We start from the raw sequence: 23955 nt of genomic DNA, 5'->3' as shown, positions 1-23955 counted from the left end.
GGGTACAAACCTCTCCTCAGCCTCCTAGCATTTTGTTGCTACATATTCCATCATCTCATTAACTGGCTTCCCTGCCAGTTCTCTGTCCCACTGAACCCCGTTCAGGTAGTTCCTCATTCCTGTGTAGTCCCCTTTCTTGTAGTTTGGCTTCATTCTTCCTGGCCTTCCTGCTTCTCCCTCCACTTGTAGCTCTACTGTGTATTCGAAGCTTAAAACCACATGGTCACTGGCCCCAAGGGGTCTTTCATATGTGATGTCCTCGATATCTGCACTACTGAAGGTGAATACTAAGTCCAGCCTTGCTGGTTCATCCTCTCCTCTCTCTCTTGTAGTGTCCCTTACGTGTTGGTACATGAAGTTCTCCAGTACCACCTCCATCATCTTAGCCCTCCATGTATCTTGGCCCCCATGTGGGTCCAAGTTCTCCCAATCGATCTCCTTGTGGTTAAAGTCACCCATGATCAGGAGCTTTACCCTGCATGCATGAGCTCTTCTGGCCACTCTAGCCAGTGTGTCAACCATCGCTCTATTGCTCTCGTCGTACTCTTGCCTTGGCCTCCTGCTGTTCTGTGGTGGGTTATACATCACTGCTATTACCACCTTGGGACCTCCAGAGTGAAGTGTTCCCACTATGTAATCACTTTCTTCTCCGCTATCTCCTCTCTCCAGCTCATCAAAATTCCAGCGATTTGTGTGTGTGTGTGTGTGTGTGTGTGTGTGTGTGTGTGTGTGTGTGTGTGTGTGTGTGGGTGTGTGTGTGTGTGTGTGTGTATGTGTGTGTGTGTGTGTGTGTGTGTGTGTGTGTGTGTGTGTGTGTGTGTGTGTGTGTGTGTGTGTGTGTGTGTGTGTGTACTCACCTAATTGTACTCACCTAATTGTGGTTGCAGGGGTCGAGACTCAGCTCCTGGCCCCGCCTCTTCACTGATCGCTACTAGGTCCTCTCTCTCTCTCTGCTTCCTGTGCTTTATCATACCTCTTCTTAAAACTATGTATGGTTCCTGCCTCCACTACTTCACTTGCTAGGCTATTCCACTTCCTGACGACTCTATGACTGAAGAAATACTTCCTAACGTCCCTGTGACTCGTCTGAGTCTTCAGCTTCCAGTTGTGACCCCTTGTTCCTGTGTCCCCTCTCTGGAACATCCTATCTCTGTTCACCTTGTCTATTCCCCGAAGTATCTTGTATGTCGTTATCATGTCTCCCCTGACCCTTCTGTGTGTGTGTGTGTGTGCTTTATATAGACTATTGTGTGTCACTGCATATTTCCCATTATCTGCTGGGTTCATGAAGCCAGGGACGAGTGTGTATTTTAATAATATTTACTTCATCGTTTTTCTATTAAGAATGTCCGATCAAAGTTTCTGCTCAGGGTTTTTATTAGACCCACCCTCGACGGCAAATCACATTCGACTAAAACTTTGATGGACAAAATATGTCACATTTGACTCACGAAATCGTATTGACACGATTGCAAACAAATCATACCACGGGCAGGGCTTGAACCCGCGGTTAGAGTCGCAAAACTCCAGACCGACACATTAGCCAGCTGGCCTAGTGGCTAACGCGTCGGACTGGAGCTTTACGACTCTCTAACCGCGGGTTCAAGCCCTGCCCGTGGTGTGATTTATGTGACATTTGATTAATTACTTTTAGCTGGGAGCAGAGCAATCAGTGATAGGTTGTGTGATTAGGTGGGATAGGGACAGGAGTTTGGGTGAAATTGTGCTGAGAGCTGGAGGAAACGAGAGGGACAGCTCTGCCAGTCTGAGTGTGGAAAATATATCAGTATAAGAGTAGAAGAAGTGTGAGTACCAGTCCATTGTCTACTCATGGGCGCCTCTATTTCCCCATTGATTTTGAGCCATTTCTATCAACTAATACGTTGGAGTGTACTCAGTGTAGTCACGAAGTTGTAACAATAAAAGAATAAACTGTAGTACTATTATACTGTTCAGTAGACGGTATACTGTAAACTCTTAAATAATTCCTGTATACTTAATGATTTTTTTTGTTGGAAATGCGATTTAAAAAATGAAAATTGAGTAGCAGGTGAAAAGGCATTCATAGTATTCAATTCTGGATGCCATTTTCCAATTGCATTTGAATAAAAATTGTACTATATTTAACAGCTTTGTAAGAAAGCTTACTCTTAATCCATTTTGATTAAATAGAGTAGCCACATGTTCCTTTCTGAATATGAATTCATCTTTATTCATCCATCATAAGTCTCAAAAACATTAGATTTTTTATTTGATTTAATCTTCCATAGCGAGCATGGAATGATCCCTTAGGGATCATCTAGAATTTTTGGAGTAGGATTCAATTAGATTTATTCAATATATATATATATATATATATATATATATATATATATATATATATATATATATATATATATATATATATATATATATATATATATATATAGATAGATAGATATATGTATAGTGTCCAGGTATAAAGAATATATACACTGTGTGCAACTGTCAGATATTTTACATGAATATGTCAATAGACAGAATATCCAGAGTCATATATCAAGCATCTGGTGCCAAGTAATCGAGATTCTTATAATCATAACTCCGTAATTAATCTGAAGTGTTAGTATGATTTGTTTGACCACATCAGTGATCTCTCAACCAAGGTAGAGTGACCTTAAGAAGTATTCAGCATCATTCATTTAATAACTGTTTGGCCACATGTGAGTAGACATAGTTCAGATTACGATCTACAGCATCCCACCACCCCTTTGAAGTGCAGATACTGTACTTCCCACCTCCAGCACTCAAGTCCTGGTTTTTCTGAATCCCTTCATAAATGTTACCTGTCTCACACTCCAATGGTACATAAAAATCCCGAAAACTACCTATATCCTTTCATTCCCATTATTAACAGTCGCACACTGCAGCCGAATAATCAAGAACCTGCCACTTTAAAAACTCTCTATAACTCTTCCTAAGATGACCCCTACCCCGTCTTCCTGTTTCCCTTTGTTTTATGCAACCTCTTGGTCATCCTATTCTGCTCCATCCTCTGTAAATGCCCAAACCAATTTAGCAATCCATTTTCTGTCCTCTGAATTATACATTTTGTAACCCCACACTGTCTTCTAACTACATTTTCCGATTTTTTTTCCACCATATTCTCAACACACATTGGTCTCAAATATGACATCTCGACTGCCTCCAGCCTCTTCCTCGATGCAACGTTTAAAGCCCATGCCTCACACCCATATCAAAGTGAGGGTAACACTATACTCGGATATGTTCCTCTTTTTGCCTTCATAGCTTAACTTCTTTCTAGAGATGCTTCAGCACTTCTACATTTTTCTCAGCATCAATTTTATGGTTCACCTTATCATGCATAGCTCCATCTCTCGACATATCCACTTCCTTCATAAGCCCTTCAATCCGATATTCAAATTTTCATAGTTTAAATTTCTTTGTTACTCTCGTTACCTTGTTCTTTCCTGTATTAACTATTAATTTCTTTCTTTTACATATTCTCCCAAACTCGAAAACCAACTTTTGCAACTGCTCTTCAGAATCTCCCAAAGGAACCTTGTCATCAGAAAAGTACAACTGTGGTCACTCTCATTTTGTATGAGATTCATTATGTTTTAATTTCATTCCTCTCTCAACCCCCCATCAACAAATATATTAAACAATGACGGTAACATCACACAACTCCACCTAAGAGTTAATTTTACAGGCTCATGGACCCCTTCTCTCTCACCTACTCTAATCTAATCCTCACTCTCCAAATAATAACTTGATATGGAAAGACACCTGCTTAGCGATTAAGGACAAACCCACAGACTTTAATACCTTGAAGCGTCATTAGTCTATTTCAGACATAATAACACAGAACTTAGACATCTTCCTCATCTCTCAGGTATTAGCATGAATCCTCAAGAAAATGATTACCTCCATTTTTATCTGTCTAAAGTTGCTACTACTACTACAACTACTTAACATAGCACAGTCGTATTTTAAGTGTGATTTTTATGTGCCTTGAGTTGCATAGTAGAGCAATATTTCTTTGTTTATTCTATGTAATATCAGCGTTTGTTGATACTGTACTGCACATTCGGTAATAAAGTATTAACTACTATTACTGTTACTAGTTGCATAGATCAATAAGCCTATTGCAATGGTTATATTCTTTCTGCGCCTCACCAAGTTCCCTTCATTTGCCCTCTGTATCCTTGTATTGTCTGTAATGGCGTAAATCTTCTGGTGATTTTACCAATATTTGCATGAATAATAATTATTATTATGATGATGATGGTAACTATATTGATTGCGTTTATAAAGAAAACAGAAGCAAAACTAATGAAACATCAATCTCGTGTTTGTTAATATAACATCAATATCGTGTTTGTTAATAAAGAAACATTTTCAGAGAGCATTGTCAGCCGTAGATTTAATGGGGAATTGGGACGTTTCACTCTGTGTAAAACTTTAACAAGTAATGACCTAATATAGTTCTACACTGGAACCTTGCCGCAATAAACCCTTGTTCTGCAGCATGTCTCTTTGTTATCTCAGTCGTAGCTAACAAGGTGGTATCGTACACGTCAGGTCAGGTCAGGTCACCTTTTATCTCAGTCGCACACACCTGTCCAGCCTCCATCACTGCAAGCATGATACCATAATCAGTCAGTTAACGTAACCACAGACCAGTCACGCAGTCAACATTGATACAGTAATCACTCGGTTACCGTAACCGTACGCTTGTCTCAAGTCTCTTTGCTGAGGCTGACAAATTTTAACACACACACACACCTCTGATGTTAGGAAGTATTTCTTCAGTCATAGAGTAGTCAGGAAGTGGAATAGTCTAGCATGTGATGTAGTGGAATAGTCTATCTAGCATGTGATGTAGTGGAGGCAAGAACCATACATAGCTTTAAGACGAGGTATGATAGAGCTCAGGGAGCAGAGAGAGAGAGGACCTAGTAGCGTTCAGCGAAGAGGCTGGGCCAGGAGCTGAGTCTCGACCCCTGCAACCACAATTAGGTGAGTACACACACACACACACACATGCACAGATATACAACAGGCCTACTGTCTCATCGACATGTGCCTAGCATAAAATGGTAACTAACACACACACACACACGTGTATATATATATATATATATATATATATATATATATATATATATATATATATATATATATATATATATATATATATATATATATATATATATATATATATATGAAAGATGAGGTGAATCATAGAATTGATGAGGGGAAAAGGGTGAGTGGTGCACTTAGGAGTCTGTGGAGACAAAGAACTTTGTCCTTGGAGGCAAAGAGGGGAATGTATGAGAGTATAGTTTTACCAACGCTCTTATATGGGTGTGAAGCATGGGTGATGAATGTTGCAGCGAGAAGGCTGGAGGCAGTGGAGATGTCATGTCTGAGAGCAATGTGTGGTGTGAATATAATGCAGAGAATTCGTAGTTTGGAAGTTAGGAGGAGGTGTGGGATTACCAAAACTGTTGTCCAGAGGGCTGAGGAAGGGTTGTTGAGGTGGTTCGGACATGTGGAGAGAATGGAGCGAAACAGAATAACTTCAAGAGTGTATCAGTCTGTAGTGGAAGGAAGGCGGGGTAGGGGTCGGCCTAGGAAAGGTTGGAGGGAGGGGGTAAAGGAGGTTTTGTGTGCGAGGGGCTTGGACTTCCAGCAGGCATGCGTGAGCGTGTTTGATAGGAGTGAATGGAGACAAATGGTTTTTAATACTTGACGTGCTGTTGGAGTGTGAGCAAAGTAACATTTATGAAGGGGTTCAGGGAAACCGGCAGGCCGGACTTGAGTCCTGGAGATGGGAAGTACAGTGCCTGCACTCTGAAGGAGGGGTGTTAATGTTGCAGTTTAAAAACTGTAGTGTAAAGCACCCTTCTGGCAAGACAGTGATGGAGTGAATGATGGTGAGAGTTTTTCTTTTTCGGGCCACCCTGCCTTGGTGGGAATCGGCCAGTGTGTTAATATATATATATATATATATATATATATATATATATATATATATATATATATATATATATATATATATATATATATATATATATATATATATATATATATACACTGGTCAATTTAGCAAAAACCCATTTAAAATCAAGTCCTTTTTTATTCTCTTATAAGCTTAGTTATATTTTTTCATTAATGTTAATGTAAAAATTAATAATCTTGTACCAAAAAGATCCTAAGAAAACTTACCTAACCTTATTATATCAAGCGCAATTAAATTTAACATAATCCAACTAAATACATTTTAGATAAGTTTACAGTAAGTTAATGATAAACAAACACAAAGAAATATATTTTTCTTCGTTATTCGGCGTTGCTATTTAAGCCAAAATCGCAAGCTTTACCTATTCGGCCCGACACATATATATATATATATATATATATATGCAAAACAATCGCAGACAGGCGATCTTAACAATGCAAGACAAGCCACAGGGGTGGATATCTTAAGATATCCACCCCTCCGTGGATATCTTAAGATATCCACTCCTCCTTGGATATCTTAAGATATCCACCCCCGTGGCTTGTCTTGCCAATGTAACAGAATGTTACAGGTGAACACACCTTTTGTTCCCACAATATAACTAACATAGTGAATAAGGTAGCAGCACTTTGTTAATGTATATAATTTTACTAAATAAATAAAAGAAAAAAAAGCTTGCTAGAGGCTCACATAAACAAGAACTAACCACGATTTCAGTGTTGACTGCCTGGTTAACCAGGCTGTTGATACTAGTGACTCGCAGGCCTACATACAGTGGGCATCACAATATGGGTGATCAGGTGCTGGTCCAATTTCCTCTTGTAAGCATTATTTTTTACTAGCAAGTTGAAGAATTATGGACTACGATCGCCCCTGGCCCGATCTTAATGCTACAAGGATAACTTTATGCCTAAGAAATCATGTAAACCCCTTGTTAATACACACTGTAATGCACACCTCTCTGTATATACATGGAGATACACATCTCTGAATGTATACACAGCGATGCAAATATGTTGGAGAATAAATGAAAAGAACACATCTCTGTGTACATATTTTGTCATTAACTGTTAATGAGACACTGCTGAGGAGTAAAAAAATCACAATACTGTGATTGCAGCAATTCACAATACTATGATTGGAACAATTCACAACAAACCCTAGAATTAAGGATGAAACTAGAAGACGTTACGGGTCATCCTGAACCAATATCAAGTCCTGGGTGTTAGGGCATCGTCACGAGAGCAACCACATGTGCATGTAGCAGGCGGTGTATGGACACAATAAACCCGCCCAGGGATACCCTCTGGAAGCCACATGGACACCAACTCTGTGCGTTGATTGCGAGGGCCCTCACGCACGTCAGCACACGCAACCGTCGGTGTAATCTCCCTGACACTGCCTGACGCATCAAAGGTGAGATCCAGCAGTGACTGACACACACAACATTTACCCTTTCAAGTTACGGCAAGGAATAACAGTGTTCTCCTCTTCATCAGATCGTAAACCTTTGGCAGGTATCATTCTGAATTATCAACTGGTTTTTTTTTCACATGGAAGCGACATAACTAACACACACACGCACACACACACACACACTCTCTCTCTCTCTCTATCAATATGTAAGTAAGAGGATATACAGCAAGCAGTGAACTTTAGATGTATAACCTTGACTTGCATATTATCCAAGGTAACGGAAAAGAATCTGAAAATGTTGGAGCACCTGGAGCTTAGAAGATCCATAAAACATAACCAACATTTTCTTCTAGAAATAAAAGTTCAGTCTTACACAGCCATTGGAGCTCTACGATACAGTGACTGAGATGAAACATAGAAAATGGAGTGACTGCATACATCTGAGTTGAAAGTAATTGATAATCTACTACACGAGAGAAGAGTGCCCGTGGATTAATGGAAGGGCACTGCAATAGATAACAGAATATCTAAGAGAAAGGAATCAGTGATGGTTAGAGATGCATCAAGGATGGGTAGACACGACTAGTGGGGTCCCACAAAGATCAGTGTTAGTACAAGTGTAGCAGTAAAACACAGTGTATATACACTGAGAGATACACATTTCTCGGTGTACATTCCGTCGGGGGAGGCAGTAAATCCCAACACATCCAGTTAAGAGGCGGGACCAAGAGCTGAGATTCGACCACTGCAACAAACAGATGAGTACATCAACCCACCGCTTCCTCCAGCACATTTTTTTTCCATTCCCAAAATCGTTCTATGATTAAAAGCAAAAGCGGACAGACGAGACCTGGAGGACACCTAACGACCAGGTTAATTAATTAGAAGCGCAAATCACCTAGTTTCCGCAGGCAGCGTTTGTCTAATACATGTTGGCAATTATCGATGAAATAACAAGGGTGTTAATTCTTATAATTTTTTGTCCCTCGTAAAATAGTTCCGACCGTAAATGGTTCATTATTTCTAATTACATTCTGTGGAGGAAGAGAGAGAGAGAGAGAGAGAGAGAGAGAGAGAGAGAGAGAGAGAGAGAGAGAGAGAGAGAGAGAGAGAGAAAAGTATAAATAATAGAAGTCCTCAGGTTGTTCTTCAACTCTATATATCCTTGGTTAGGCCTCATTTAGACTATGCTGCTCAGTTCTGGTCACCGTATTACAGAATGGATATAAATGCTCTGGAAAACGTACGGAGGAGGATGACAAAGATAATCCCATGTATCAGAAATCTTCCCTATGAGGATAGACTGAGGGCCCTGAATCTGCACTCTCTAGAAAGGCGTAGAATTACGGGGGATATGATCGAGGTGTATAAATGGAAAACAGGAATAAATAAAGGGGATGTAAATAGCGTGCTGAAAATTTCCAGCCAAGACAGGACTCGCAGCAATGGTTTCAAGTTGGAAGGATATAGGAAAGCACTGGTTTGGTAATAGAGTTGTGGATGAGCGGAACAAACTCCCGAGTACAGTTATTGAGGCTAAAACGTTGTGTAGTTTGAAAAATAGGTTAGATAAATACATGAGTGGGTGTGGGTGGGTGTGAGTTGGACCTGACTAGCTTGTGCTGCTGGGTCTGGTGCCGTGCTCCTTCCTTGAGTGGAGGTAACCAGACTGGGTGGGTCATTGGGCTAATCCGGGGAGGGTCATTGGCCTATTCCGGGGGGAGGGGGGACATGGACCTGCTCCGCATGGGTCAGTAGGCCTGCTGCAGTGTTCCTTCTTTCTTATGTTCTTATGAGAGGGAGATAGACGATACAAGGTGTGACAACATATCTTTTAGCAAAATTTACATTTGTTTAGGTCTGTCAGCTGATGGAGTCAGCTATCAGAGGTACTTATAGCACAGCAGAAACTGGGCAGTATTGACATCCATGAGTCTGCTTATCTTGTTGGATGTGCCATAAACATGTCGATCCTTCTGCCCCGTAAATAATGATAGATGGTCTGACGGGTTTCAATCTCTCTCTTTTTTTTTTTTTTTTTTAAACAGGGTTTGACAAGGTTAAGGATCCCTAGCTTTATTGGCAAGCTAAGAGCTGTTACCTACATCAGCTCATTTGAAAGCATTTTTATTGTTATGAGACATACAAGTAGGAAACAGGATGAAGTTGGAGCCATCTGTGGGCCAGCATTTTCATTTGATCAACTGACTTTATCTCGTTGACATCATTATGCTGTACGAATGTGTTCCATACTCGAGTCATCCTGGGTATGTATGATCTCAGATGGAGTGATGTTCTGGAGAAGGGTACAGCCAGAGTGAAGTTGCTGCTTTCTGCCCGTCTTGTGGCATAAAGGCTTGCTTCACGCTGTCCTCGAAGTGGATCCAAGTGTGGTATTTCGACAATATTGGCCTTGTACATAACAGTAAGGCCACCCACATCCCTCCTATGTTGAAGGCTCTGCTGAAATGACAGATCTATCCAGGATGGGTCCAGGCGAGAGATGAGACGTCTTGCTCTGTTCTCTACTCTGTCAAGCAGTCGCAGATGAGAGGGGGGGCAGGCAAACCAAGAAAGTGGAGCATACTCAAGGTGCGAGCGTACTTGTGCCTCGTACAGGATCTTGCAACCCCTACTGTCAAGCAGATGGGAGATACGGCGAAATGCTGTAAGCTTCCTGGCTGCCTTGTTTGCAAGATTTACAACATGGTTCTTCATGATTAGTTTGGAGTCAAATTTCACCCCAAGGATATCAACTTCTCCAGGTGCCAACATCCTCCCATTCATCCTTACTACTGCACCAGCATTACCATCATGGTGCCTAGAGACGATCATCATTTGCGTCTTCTCAGGTGCAAATGTTACTTGCCATCTATTTCTCTCTCTCTCTCTCTCTCTCTCTCTCTCTCTCTCTCTCTCTCTCTCTCTCTCTCACTCTTACTCTACTGTCTATACTTCTGTCATAACTGTGAAAGAAAAATGGTTATAATTATAACCTTAATTTTTAAAAGGGTGGACTGGTAAGCCAGCTGAAGGCCTCGGTCAGATAACGAAAAGCCTCTGCTGCGGGTCATCATATGACTAAGACCCGCATCAGGAAACACTTGTCCTGTTTCCTGACGATCCTTACCTAACCTAACCTAATACCTGTAACTAACTTCTCACACGAATATGCTAAAATTGACACTCGTGGCATTTATGGATGATAAGGAACACAGAAATGGTAGCAACTATAGATACATGTACATAATTTGAGTGCAAAGAGTATAGCAAATAGCTCAGTTTGAAGGATGGACGCACAATTGTTGACGTGTGTTCCAATTTCTACATTGGAGTCATTACTCTGACAACAGCAGCAAAAAAAAAAAAAAAAAAAAAAAAAAAAAGCTGCACCATTCGATTGGGTGCCTTGTCATCAACATAAATAATTTGTGGAAGAGAATGCAGTGTGACCAAATAATCAGTAAAGCTTAAAACATCAAAGTTAACTTCAAAACAATGCTTTGACTGTGATCTAGTAAGGTTCGTCTGAGAAAAGTGAGCGATAGTAATCTAGACTAACGTAATTTCTCATGGTGCTGGGAAATATCACTATTACTTTGTTTAACAGAAGAACCATAAATGGTTACAATATCAGGAGAATCATCAACAGGAGGAAGATTTCGGGTTGTATCAAGGGGGAGGAAGATCACAGGCTGCATTAAGAAGCGGTAGGTCACAGGCTGCATCGAGAAATGGTAGGTCACAGGCTGCATCAAGAAACGGTAGATCACAGCCTGCATAGGTGGAATATTACAGGCTGTATCAACAGGTGACATATCACAGGCTGCATTAACAGGTGGAAGATCACAGGTAGCATCAACAAGCAGAACATCACAAGTAGCATCAACAAGCAGAACATCACAGGTAGCATCAACACGTGGAGCATCACAAGGTAGCATCAACAAGTGGAAGATAACAGGTGTGCTATTATAGGTTTCCTCAAGAACAGAGCATCGGTACGAGGCTCCCCTCATGAGGGTGGAACAATACCCCTTTGTTCCTGAGTGGCGCCTTGTGCTCCTCTGACATTAAACTTACCTTCTGATCTCCTCAATCCTCTAGTAATTGCTTTCTCTTTCGCACAAAATATAGCTGAAGATTATGTATTGTGAACCACATTTATAGTGAACAATGAACGAGGTAAAACTGCCCCCTTCGACCAGTTCAGCGTGTGAAGGTGGAGGAGTAGAAGGTGAAGATGGAGGAGGAGGAGGAGGTAGAAGAGAGGGTAAAGGTAATACAATTCTCAAATAGTAAAAAAAGAAATACCCTTAGTCTCACCCCAGTTCTCTCCCCTTTAATCTTCTCCCATCTCCCCCTTTCTCCTCTGTTTCTACACATAATTAGAATTCATTTGATAAATTCTGATTCGTACCTATATTTATTTCATTGAATAAATTTCACTTTAAAATCAGATTTTTTGGACTAGCTTTAGTAAAAAGAATCTTTAGGAGTCCTTCTCTTACGTGTCGATCCTAAAACACACACACACATACACACACACACACACACACACACACTCACACACACAATACTTCAAATGCTCCGTTACTGCTGACATTCCTCCTCCCACCTGTTTCTCTTTCTCTCTTTATTCAACATAATTCTACTTATTTCCTGGGATTCCTAGTTATGGGTTACAGTGTTTGCTTCCTCTCCTCTCTGGCTCTCTTTGCTCCTATATTATAGTTATGACATCTTCCTGAAGCTTCATTATCTCGCCTGTCACGACTCTCTTCATTTGTTTTCCTTACAGAATGAAAGTGACATTAATTCTCCTTTCACCTTATTCTACCATTCTCCTGCCTCCTCACAGATTTCTCTCATTTATCTCTTCCAATCATTGTAACTTTCATTCTCCTCCTCCTGTCTCATCCCAATATTTTCAGCTTAAATTCCGCTCGACTCCTTTACTCCATTCATCCTCCGATGTATTATCCTATTGTTTCTACCCTCCTTTCTCTCTTATTATAGACTATGGTAATGGTACCCATAACTGTGTTTCCAGGAGTGACCAGTCACATTTTGGACGCACCAATATACCCCAAACTCAGTCTTACAGAGCGTTTAACGCACGCCGCTTTAGTGTTTCACATAGAGTATAATAATAATAATAATAATAATAATAATAATAATAATAATAATAATAATAATAATAATAATAAGTGGCGCAGTGTTGAAGTCTTACCCGACATCTCCAGAATTTTACAAAATCTGTGTAGTTTCGTTTTTGTAGCTATAGGATCAAGGCCGTTATGCTCGTGATATTCCTTTTCGGTAATTAATCTTTATTTTTTACTTTCCTGAAGTTGTAAACAAACCAAGTGAATATTATAGACGACGTATAGTTCAGGGTAGAAACGTGTGAAACTTGATCAAGTTCATTTCAGAGCAGTCCCTCTCATCCATCATGTACAATGAACTGTCGTTTGACTTAAGAAATCGTAATGACACGATTGCAAATAAACCATACCCCCGGCCGGGATTGAACCCGCGGTCATAGAGTCTCAAAACTCCAGCCCGTCGCGCTAGCCACTAGACCAGCTAGCCACAATAAGATTCATCCAACTAGGTATATTTCTACACCATAGGAAAGTTAGCACAGGCACCTCTGTGACCACAAATGCAAGTTTTTACAGACGAATCTCCAGCTAGCGTGGCCGTGACGAACTTGACGGACTTGAGCTAGACTTCGTCACGGCCACGCTAGCTGGAGATTCGTCTGTAAAAACTTGCATTTGTGGTCACAGAGGTGCCTGTGCTAACTTTCCTATGGTGTAGAAATATACCTAGTTGGATGAATCTTATTGTGGCTAGCTGGTCTAGTGGCTAGCGCGACGGGCTGGAGTTTTGAGACTCTATGACCGCGGGTTCAATCCCGGCCGGGGGTATGGTTTAACTGTCGTTTCATGTACCCCACTCCGTTGTTCGACTACCCTGAAAAAAAAAAACCCTCTAGCATGTGTTCGTGTGCCCTCACAGAATGAGAGTACAGGTGTCAGCATTGCGTGCCATGGCAGCTGACTTCGAGGTAATCCTGCTAACAGACGCAGACTGTGTATTGTGGTGGTGGAGAGCAGCTGCCTCACGCACCGACTCACCCCAGCAAACACAGTGGACAATGTAGTCCCTCGTATTCCTGTGGCTTTACCTCTAATGACTGCCACTCTATTGTATTCAAATGTGAATCTTCTTTTTAGCTGCTGGACATTAATCGATGTAATTTTCTTTTGGTGTGGTACAATAGTATAATGTAATTTTAGCGTGCTTCTCTACTACATTAATTTTCTTTTGTTTGTAAATGTAAACGCAAATCCGAGGGGGGCGAAGATCCCCGAAATCAACTCCCTGCTTATATATATATATATATATATATATATATATATATATATATATATATATATATACATATATATATATATATATATATATATATATATATATATATATATATATATATATATATATATATATATATATATATACATATATATATATATATATATATATATATATATATATATATATATATATATATATATATATATATATATATAATGTCGTGCCGAGTAGGTAAAACTGGTCAATTAGCAAGAACTCATTTAAAATTAAGTCCTTTCTAAAATTTTCTCTTAAACGTTTAAAGATTTTTTTCCATTTATGTTAATGTAAAAATTAATAAATTTGTACCAAAAGAACCTTAGAAAACTTACCTAACCTTATTATAAGAAGCGCAAGTTAATTTAGCGTAATCCAACTAAATATATTTTAGACGAGTTGACAATAATTTAATAATAAACAAACACAATGAAATATATATTTTTTTCGTTATGTTCAGAATGATTTTTGAGAAATTATTACACACACAAATCTTCGCTTGCCTTATTCGTCAAGAAGAGAGTTACTATTTAAGCCGAAATCGCAAGTTTTACCTATTCGCCACGACATATATATATATATATATATATATATATATATATATATATATATATATATATATATATATATATATATATATATATATATATATATATATATATATATATATATATATATATATATATATATATATATATATATATATATATATATGCAAAACAACCACTGTGAAAGAGTAGTGAAATTCCAAGCGCTTTCGTGACTACTCACATTGTCAAGGTTCCTTGACATTGTGAGTAGTCACGAAAGCGCTTGGAATTTCACTACTCTTTCACAGTGGTTGTTTTGCATATTTTAAAATCACCTGTTCACTGTGATCTTATTGCATATATATATATATATATATATATATATATATATATATATATATATATATATATATATATATATATATATATATATATATATATATATATATATATATATATATATATATATATATGTACACACACCGCTGTAGAAATGGGCATTGAACTCGTGGCTAGTGTGTGTGTGTGTGTGTGTGTGTGTGTGTGTGTGTGTGTGTGTGCGCGCGCGCGTGTGTGAGGAGATATGAATACAAAGGATGTGATAAAAAGGCACAAACTGATTCACAGACAGACACACGAACATACAGACATATCTCTATACAGACAGAAATGTGCAGACATATAGCCAGAATGAAGTCTGTTATTGCTGTTGCCAGACAGGCGGCGGCGGCGGCGGCGGCGGCGGCGGCGGCGACGGGGGCGGCGGCGGCGGCGGCGGCGGCGGCGGCGGCGGCGGCGGCGGCGACTGCTGCTGCTGCTGCTGCTGCTGCTGCTGCTGCTGCTGCTGCTGCTGCTGCTGCTGCTGCTGCTGCTGCTGCTGCTGCTGCTGTTGTTGTTGTTGTTGTTGTTGTTGTTGTTTGACTCACTCTTGGAGACAACTTTCACCGATTATTTGATCAATGGCCGAGTGGCAGTGTTCCCACCACACACCTGTTGCTCAACAGTTCGACTCCCCCACTGATCCTCGCTACTAACTTTGTTCTATTCAAGATGGACAAAAATTTCCATTTATTTTAGTTTTCGTTATTATAGCAGCGATTACAGTTCAGAATTTTATGTAAAGTAGGGAGAACACTACCACGAAGGAGATAGTGATACCTGCAATATGTGGAAAAAGACACTTACGTACAGTTCCAGACATTTATTGAAGGAAATGTTTCGCAAAGAGTGGCTTGTTTAGTCTAAGGAAGCCAGTCGTTAATAAAGTATCTAATTACACTTCACTTATCTCTCCTCCGTCTGTTGTATTTTAAACCATTTCTTACCATGTAAAGTAGGTGCTAGTGTTCCCTGGGAACACTAGTACGGGAACTATTACTTAATTATGTGTCTTAGGTGTAGTCGGCACTTTACGTTAGCAATTGAAATAAATCAACCAGACGAATTAAATGTCTCTCAAAACCAGATGTCACAATATAGTAGCTGGAACGATTCATTAATAAGGTATATGGCCATGAATGCATTCACTTAGGTATCCTTTACTGAATCAGTTTATTCCTTGGATCTGATCACATTAAAGTGAATATGATCCGAGAATCGAAACGTCTTCGATAATTATATCCTAAGTGAATGCTGTCGTGTAAGTTTTCCCTCAAGTTGTGGACAGCCACTTGCCTTCTTAATATGATTAATAACCCAGACTTGGTAATTAATCTAAAGTTTCGGTCAGTCCTGGACCATTATCACGTTGCTAAATGGTCAATACAGAATGAAAAGATCACAACAGTGTGGCTGGAACAATTCACCAGAAACCACACAGAAACCTCATCTGTGACCAAAATGTTTTCTTCCTCGTCCTTACTGTCGCTTGTTAGTTAATAATTATTGCCCATCACGTGCCTTTATTATTGCGTTCATGGGGGAGGGCTAAACACGTAGGGGTCATACAGAGCCTGTGGAGATGGAAGGCTTTCGGACTCAAGTCAAGGAATTGAAACATAGGTACATAAGCTCCATCAGTGTCTTAATGACTGATGCGTTACTAGACCAGCGCATCACTTGGACATCCTTATTGCAATGAGGCTATCTAGGTGTTGCACATGCATCTCACTCATCAACTCGTGGGTATTGCGCACCGTTCGTGATATAAACTTGTGATGAATAAGACGAGTGCAACACTCGCATATCTTTATTTCAGTAACAATAGCTAAATGTTGCACATGCTTGTCAATCATCAGCTTGACAGTACTGCACACCATTAATGACAACCTGTGATGAATAAGACACATATGCAATACTTGGATATGTAAACTGCAATAAAAATATCCAAGTGTTACACATGCGTCTCATTTATCAACTTTTTGGTATCGCAAATCGTTAATGCAAGGATTTTATCTTGTAGTGAAAGATGCAAATGCAACACTTGGATATCTGTGTCGCAGTAATGATTTGCAAATATTGCATACGACAAACCTTTCTCTATTCAATTCATATATTTATTTCTGGCAAGAGCAGATTTGTCTGACAGGTGTTGATTCGTTGGCAAGTGTGGATTACTCTGGGAGGTGTTCACTTGTTTTGCTGGTGTGGATTTGTTTGGCAACTATAGATTTCTATGGAAGGTTCGGATTTCTTTGTGTGTGTGTGTGGGGGGGGGGGTGTTTGTGTGTGTTTGGCATATATGTTGGACAAATGTTAACCTGTTTGGCTGGTTTGTGTGTTTGGTTGGAAGGTGGTGATTTACTTGACAATTTGTAAATTGTTTGGCTAATGTTTCATTTCTTTGGCAGTATTGTTTGGTACTAAATTACTGTTTGGCATTTGTAAACTTATCTGACAGGTGTAAGATTTCTTATCAGGAATCAATTTTCTTGACAGCTGTGAACTTGCTTGATAGGTCTAAATTTGATTGGCAGGTGTGTTTCTTGACAGGAATGTATTTTCTTAGCAGGTGTAAACTTGATAGGTCCGAACTTGCTTGGCAGGTGAGAACTTGACAGGTGAGAACTTGCTAGACAGGTGAAAACTTATCCTGCAGGGCCGATAAGGACTAAGATATGCATGGCTCACACAACAGTCAACATGCTAACATTTGCTTCATGTCAGTCAATTCAGTGGACTCATTCACAGTCCAACTCACAGGCATCAATAGCACTGTGTTCCACCTTTCTCCATGGCTACTTCATTTTTCATGCCTCTCTTATTCACCTGCCCCGTCGACAGCACAGAAGACCAGACAATGTAGCCAGAGGCCATGGTAAACATCCCTATTGGACTGAACTATTTGTTCACTCAATACCCTAGGTTCAGTATCACCAACTGAATTGGTGGTTTGTTCAGTGGTTTTGTTCAGCAGCAGCAACTGAACCGTTTGCTGGTTGCCCGTTTGCCCGTTGGTTCAGCAACAGCAACACGAGCAGATGAAAAAGATTCATGCGTTACTCTTGGTTGTTTTGGAGCCCAGTGATGACGTCTAGCATGTAACCTCAGTGATCACTGCTGGTAGCATCAGTGGTCTCCACTGCTGGTAGCATCAGTGGTCTCCACTGCTGGTAGCATCAGTGGTCTCCACTGCTGGTAGTATCAGTGATCTCCACTGCTGGTAGTATCAGTGATCTCCACTGCTGGTAGTATCAGTGATCACTGCTGGTAGCATCAGTGGTCTCCACTGCTGGTAGTATCAGTGATCTCCACTGCTGGTAGTATCAGTGATCTCCACTGCTGGTAGCATCAGTCGTCTCCACTGCTGGTAGTATCAGTGATCTCCACTGCTGGTAGCATCAGTGATCTCCACTGCTGGTAGCATCAGTGGTCTCCACTGCTGGTAGTATCAGTGATCTCCACTGCTGGTAGCATCAGTGGTCTCCACTGCTGGTAGCATCAGTGGTCTCCACTGCTGGTAGCATCAGTGGTCTCCACTGCTGGTAGTATCAGTGATCTCCACTGCTGGTAGTATCAGTGATCTCCACTGCTGGTAGTATCAGTGATCACTGCTGGTAGCATCAGTGGTCTCCACTGCTGGTAGTATCAGTGATCTCCACTGCTGGTAGTATCAGTGATCTCCACTGCTGGTAGCATCAGTCGTCTCCACTGCTGGTAGTATCAGTGATCTCCACTGCTGGTAGCATCAGTGATCTCCACTGCTGGTAGCATCAGTGGTCTCCACTGCTGGTAGTATCAGTGATCTCCACTGCTGGTAGCATCAGTGGTCTCCACTGCTGGTAGCATCAGTGGTCTCCACTGCTGGTAGCATCAGTGATCTCCACTGCTGGTAGCATCAGTGGTCTCCACTGCTGGTAGTATCAGTGATCTCCACTGCTGGTAGCATCAGTGGTCTCCACTGCTGGTAGCATCAGTGATCTCCACTGCTGGTAGCATCAGTGGTCTCCACTGCTGGTAGTATCAGTGATCTCCACTGCTGGTAGCATCAGTGGTCTCCACTGCTGGTAGTATCAGTGATCTCCACTGCTGGTAGCATCAGTGGTCTCCACTGCTGGTAGCATCAGTGGTCTCCACTGCTGGTAGCATCAGTGATCTCCACTGCTGGTAGCATCAGTGATCTTCACTGCTGGTAGCATCAGTAGTCTCCACTGCTGGTAGCATCAGTGATCTCCACTGCTGGTAGCATCAGTGATCTCCATTGCTGGTAGCATCAGTGATCTCCACTGCTGGTAGCATCTGTGATCTCCATTGCTGGTAGCATCAGTGATCTCCACTGCTGATAGCATCAGTGGTCTCCACTGCTGGTAGTATCAGTGATCTCTACTGCTGGTAGCATCAGTGGTCTCCACTGCTGGTAGCATCAGTGGTCTCCACTGCTGGTAGCATCAGTGATCTCCACTGCTGGTAGCATCAGTGATCTCCACTGCTGGTAGCATCAGTAGTCTCCACTGCTGGTAGCATCAGTGATCTCCACTGCTGGTAGCATCAGTGATCTCCATTGCTGGTAGCATCAGTGATCTCCACTGCTGGTAGCATCAGTGATCTCCATTGCTGGTAGCATCAGTGATCTCCACTGCTGGTAGCATCAGTGATCTCCATTGCTGGTAGCATCAGTGATCTCCACTGCTGGTAGCATCAGTGATCTCCATTGCTGGTAGCATCAGTGATCTCCACTGCTGATAGCATCAGTGATCTCCACTGCTGGTAACATCAGTGATTTCCACTGCAGGTAACATCAGTGATGTCCACTGCAGGTAGCATCATTGATCTCCACTGCAGGTAACATCAGTGATGTCCACTGCAGGTAACATCAGTGATGTCCACTGCAGGTAACATCAGTGATGTCCACTGCAGGTAACATCAGTGATGTCCACTGCAGGTAGCATCATTGATCTCCACTGCTGGTAACATCAGTGATGTCCACTGCAGGTAACATCAGTGATGTCCACTGCAGGTAACATCAGTGATGTCCACTGCAGGTAACATCAGTGATGTCCACTGCAGGTAGCATCATTGATCTCCACTGCAGGTAACATCAGTGATGTCCACTGCAGGTAACATCAGTGATGTCCACTGCAGGTAGCATCATTGATCTCCACTGCAGGTAACATCAGTGATGTCCACTGCAGGTAACATCAGTGATGTCCACTGCAGGTAACATCAGTGATGTCCACTGCAGGTAACATCAGTGATGTCCACTGCAGGTAGCATCATTGATCTCCACTGCTGGTAACATCAGTGATGTCCACTGCAGGTAACATCAGCGATGTCCACTGCAGGTAACATCATTGATCTCCACTGCAGGTAACATCAGTGATGTCCACTGCAGGTAACATCAGCGATGTCCACTGCAGGTAACATCATTGATCTCCACTGCAGGTAACATCAGTGATGTCCACTGCAGGTAACATCAGTGATGTCCACTGCAGGTAACATCAGTGATGTCCACTGCAGGTAACATCAGCGATGTCCACTGCAGGTAACATCATTGATCTCCACTGCAGGTAACATCAGTGATGTCCACTGCAGGTAACATCAGTGATGTCCACTGCAGGTAACATCAGTGATGTCCACTGCAGGTAACATCAGCGATGTCCACTGCAGGTAACATCATTGATCTCCACTGCAGGTAACATCAGTGATGTCCACTGCAGGTAACATCAGTGATGTCCACTGCAGTTAACATCAGTGATGTCCACTGCAGGTAACATCAGTGATGTCCACTGCAGGTAACATCAGTGATGTCCACTGCAGGTAACATCAATGATCTCCACTGCTGGTAACATCAGTGATGTCCACTGCAGGTAACATCAGTGATGTCCACTGCAGGTAACATCAGTGATGTCCACTGTAGGTAACATTAGTGATGTCCACTGTAGGTAACATCAGTGATGTCCACTGCAGGTAACATCAGTGATGTCCACTGCAGGTAACATCAGTGATCTCCAAACATTGAACATTTATTGAAAGAAAAACAATTACATTGCATCAATTCCTCTCTCTTTAATTACATACTGTATAGTCCTTGTGGCTTAGCGCTTCTTTTTGATTATAAATTAATTACATTACATTGGAAATTTTATTTCTGTGAAATTCACATAACTGAAAGGAATATTATATATAAATATATATATATATATATATATATATATATATATATATATATATATATATATATATATATATATATATATATATATATATATATATATATATATATATTTTTTATTTGGCCTCATGGTCAAGGTTTCAGGAAATTTTTACTGCATGACTTCAGGAATTTCGAAAATCTGTGATTTGAAATAGATTCTTGAGAACCTTGATGCTGGCGAATGACTCTTAATGCATGGAAATCAAACTTTAATAATCGTCTCCTTTATTTTCCTGAACCAGTCCTGATTACACTCGAGGAAAACAACAACAGCAACAACAACACCACCACCAACAACAGCAAGAACAATAACACCAGCAACAACAACAATAACAACAACAACAACAACCATCCCAAGCCCCCACCTCGCACAACACTTACACCAACATTCCACAAGTGCTGTTTCACCCTTAATGGTTTAGCTCTCCTTAGGGCATTATTATATATACTCGTTTTTCCCCCTCATACTCCCTCCCCTCACCCTCCCATCCCTAATACTCTCTTCCCTCACCATGCCTCTCATTACCCTCTCCCTCCCATTACACTCCCTTCCCTAATGCTCCCTCCACTTATCATGCCTCCACTTATCCTCTCTCTCCCCTCATCCTCCCTCCCCTAATCTCAACCTCACACCCTCTCCCCCCTTACCCTTTCTAACCCTTCCTTCCGTCACTTTACCCTCCCTTCCCTTCTCAAACTCTCCCTCCCCACACTATTTCTCCCCTTAATCTCTGTCTCTCCCCTCACACCCACCCCAAACCCTCCAACCCCTCACCTCTGGATGGCATACGTCACTGAATGTCTTAGAGTGACCTATCATTCAGTGATTCACTGAACAGTGTGTGGAAGCCAGAGTGAACTGGAGCAGTGTGGAAGCCAGGGCGAATCAGAGCAGTGTGTGTGGAAGCCAGGGTGAGCTGGAGCGGTGTATGTGGGAGCCAGGGTGAGCTGGAGCAGTGTGTGTGGAAGCCAGGGTGAGCTGAAGCAGTGTGTGTGGGAGCCAGGGTGAGCTGGAGCAGTGTGTGTGGAAGTCAGGGTGAGCTGGAGCAGTGTGTGTGGAAGCCAGGGTGAGCTGGAGCAGTGTGTGTGGAAGTCAGGGTGAGCTGGAGCAGTGTGTGTGGAAGCCAGGGTGAGCTGGAGCAGTGTGTGTGGGAGCCAGGGTGAGCTGGAGCAGTGTGTGTGGAAGCCAGGGTGAGATGGAGCAGTGTGTGTGGTAGCCAGGGTGAGCTGGAGCAGTGTGTGTGGGAGCCAGGGTGAGCTGGAGCAGTGTGTGTGGGAGCCAGGGTGAGCTGGAGCAGTGTGTGTGGGAGCCAGGGTGAGCTGGAGCAGTGTGTGTCTTGTTACGTGACCCTTACTACCACGAGGAAAAAACGGCCAGGAGGGAGGAAGGAGGGAGGAAAGACTGAGTACTTAAAATGAAGGAGGGAGCAGTTAGAATGAGGGAAGGAGCAGCTAGAATGAAGAAGGGAGCAGTTAGAATGAAGGAGGGGGCAGTTAGAATGATGGAGGGAACAGCTAGAATGAAGGAGGTAGCAGTTAGAATGAAGGAGGGAGCAGCTAGAATGAAGGAGGGAGCAGTTAGAATGAAGGAGGGAGCAGTTAGAATGAGGGAGGGAGCAGCTAGAATAAAGGATGAAGCAGTTAGAATGAAGGAGTGAGCAGTTAGAATGAAGGAGGAAGAAGCTGGAATGAAGGAGGGATCAGTCGGAATGAAGGATGGAGCAGATAGAATGAAGGAGGGAGCAGCTAGAATGAAGGAGGAAGCAGCTAGAATGATGGAGGGAGCAGGTATAATAAAGGAGAGAGCAGATAGCATGAAAGAGTGAGCAGGCATAATGAAGGAAGGAGCAGCTAGAATGAAGGAGGGAGCAGGTAGAATGAAGGAGGGAGCAGGTAGAATGAAGGAGGGAGCAGGTAGAATGAAGGAAGGAGCAATTAGTATGTAGGAGGGAGAAGCTAGAATGAAGGAGGAAGCAGCTAGAATGAAAGAGGGAACAGCTAGAATGATGGAGGGAGCAGCCAGAATGAAGGAGGAAGCAGCCAGAATGAAGGAGGAAGCAGCCAGAATGAAGGAGGAAGCAGGTAGAATGAAGGAGGAAGCAGTCAGAATGAAGGAGGGAGCAGCCAGAATGAAGGAGGAAGCAGCCAGAATGAAGGAGGAAGCAGCTAGAATGGAACAAGAAAGGGACAGTCTTAAGGAAGGAGGGAACAATGAGCAATGATGATAAAGGAAGGAGGGAGAAGAGAGGGATGAATGAAGAGAGAGCGAGGAGGTAGTAAGAAAGGAACAGGTAAGGAAAAAGGATGAAGAGAATGAGAAGAGAGCAACGAGGAGAGAGATAGAAGGAAAAGAATGTATGAAAACAAATAGAGGATAGAAAAGTGGGAGATAATTATAGAAGAAAAAAGGGAAAAATCGGAATGAAGTGTGAGGAAAGAGGATAAGGGGTGAGAGGGAGGATGGGATAGAGAGAGATGAGATAAAGCATGGAGGTAGCGGAGAGATAAGCGATGAGAGGAGAGGAAGAAATGGGAAGAGCGAGAGATTAAGGAAGAGGAATAGGATGGAGGAGAGGAATATAGCAGAGAAGAAAAGAGAAGAAGCGGAGGGTTGGAAAGGCGATAGTCAGGGAGGAAAACGAAGAACTGTTGGCAATGGGATAGGGACGGTAAAGAGAGGAAGAGAGGGGAAAGAGGAAGAGAGTTGGAAGAGTAATAAGAGATGGAAAAAATAACAGTAGGGGGTGGAAGGAAGCAAGGAAAAGTACAAGAGGTGAAGGAAAAGAAAAAAGACAATGTGAAAAAGGATTTACCCATCATGAAGTTGGAGAGAGAGAGACAGACAGACGGACGGACACACACACACACACACACACACACACACACACACACACACACACACACACACACACACACACACACACACACACAGAACTGGTAGGAAAGTCAGTAAATGAAATGATGTAATA

This window comes from Cherax quadricarinatus, chromosome 36 (assembly GCF_038502225.1).
Source record: "Cherax quadricarinatus isolate ZL_2023a chromosome 36, ASM3850222v1, whole genome shotgun sequence".
In the NCBI taxonomy this organism is placed as follows: Eukaryota; Metazoa; Arthropoda; class Malacostraca; order Decapoda; family Parastacidae; genus Cherax; species Cherax quadricarinatus.
This window is presented reverse-complemented; position numbering follows the sequence as displayed.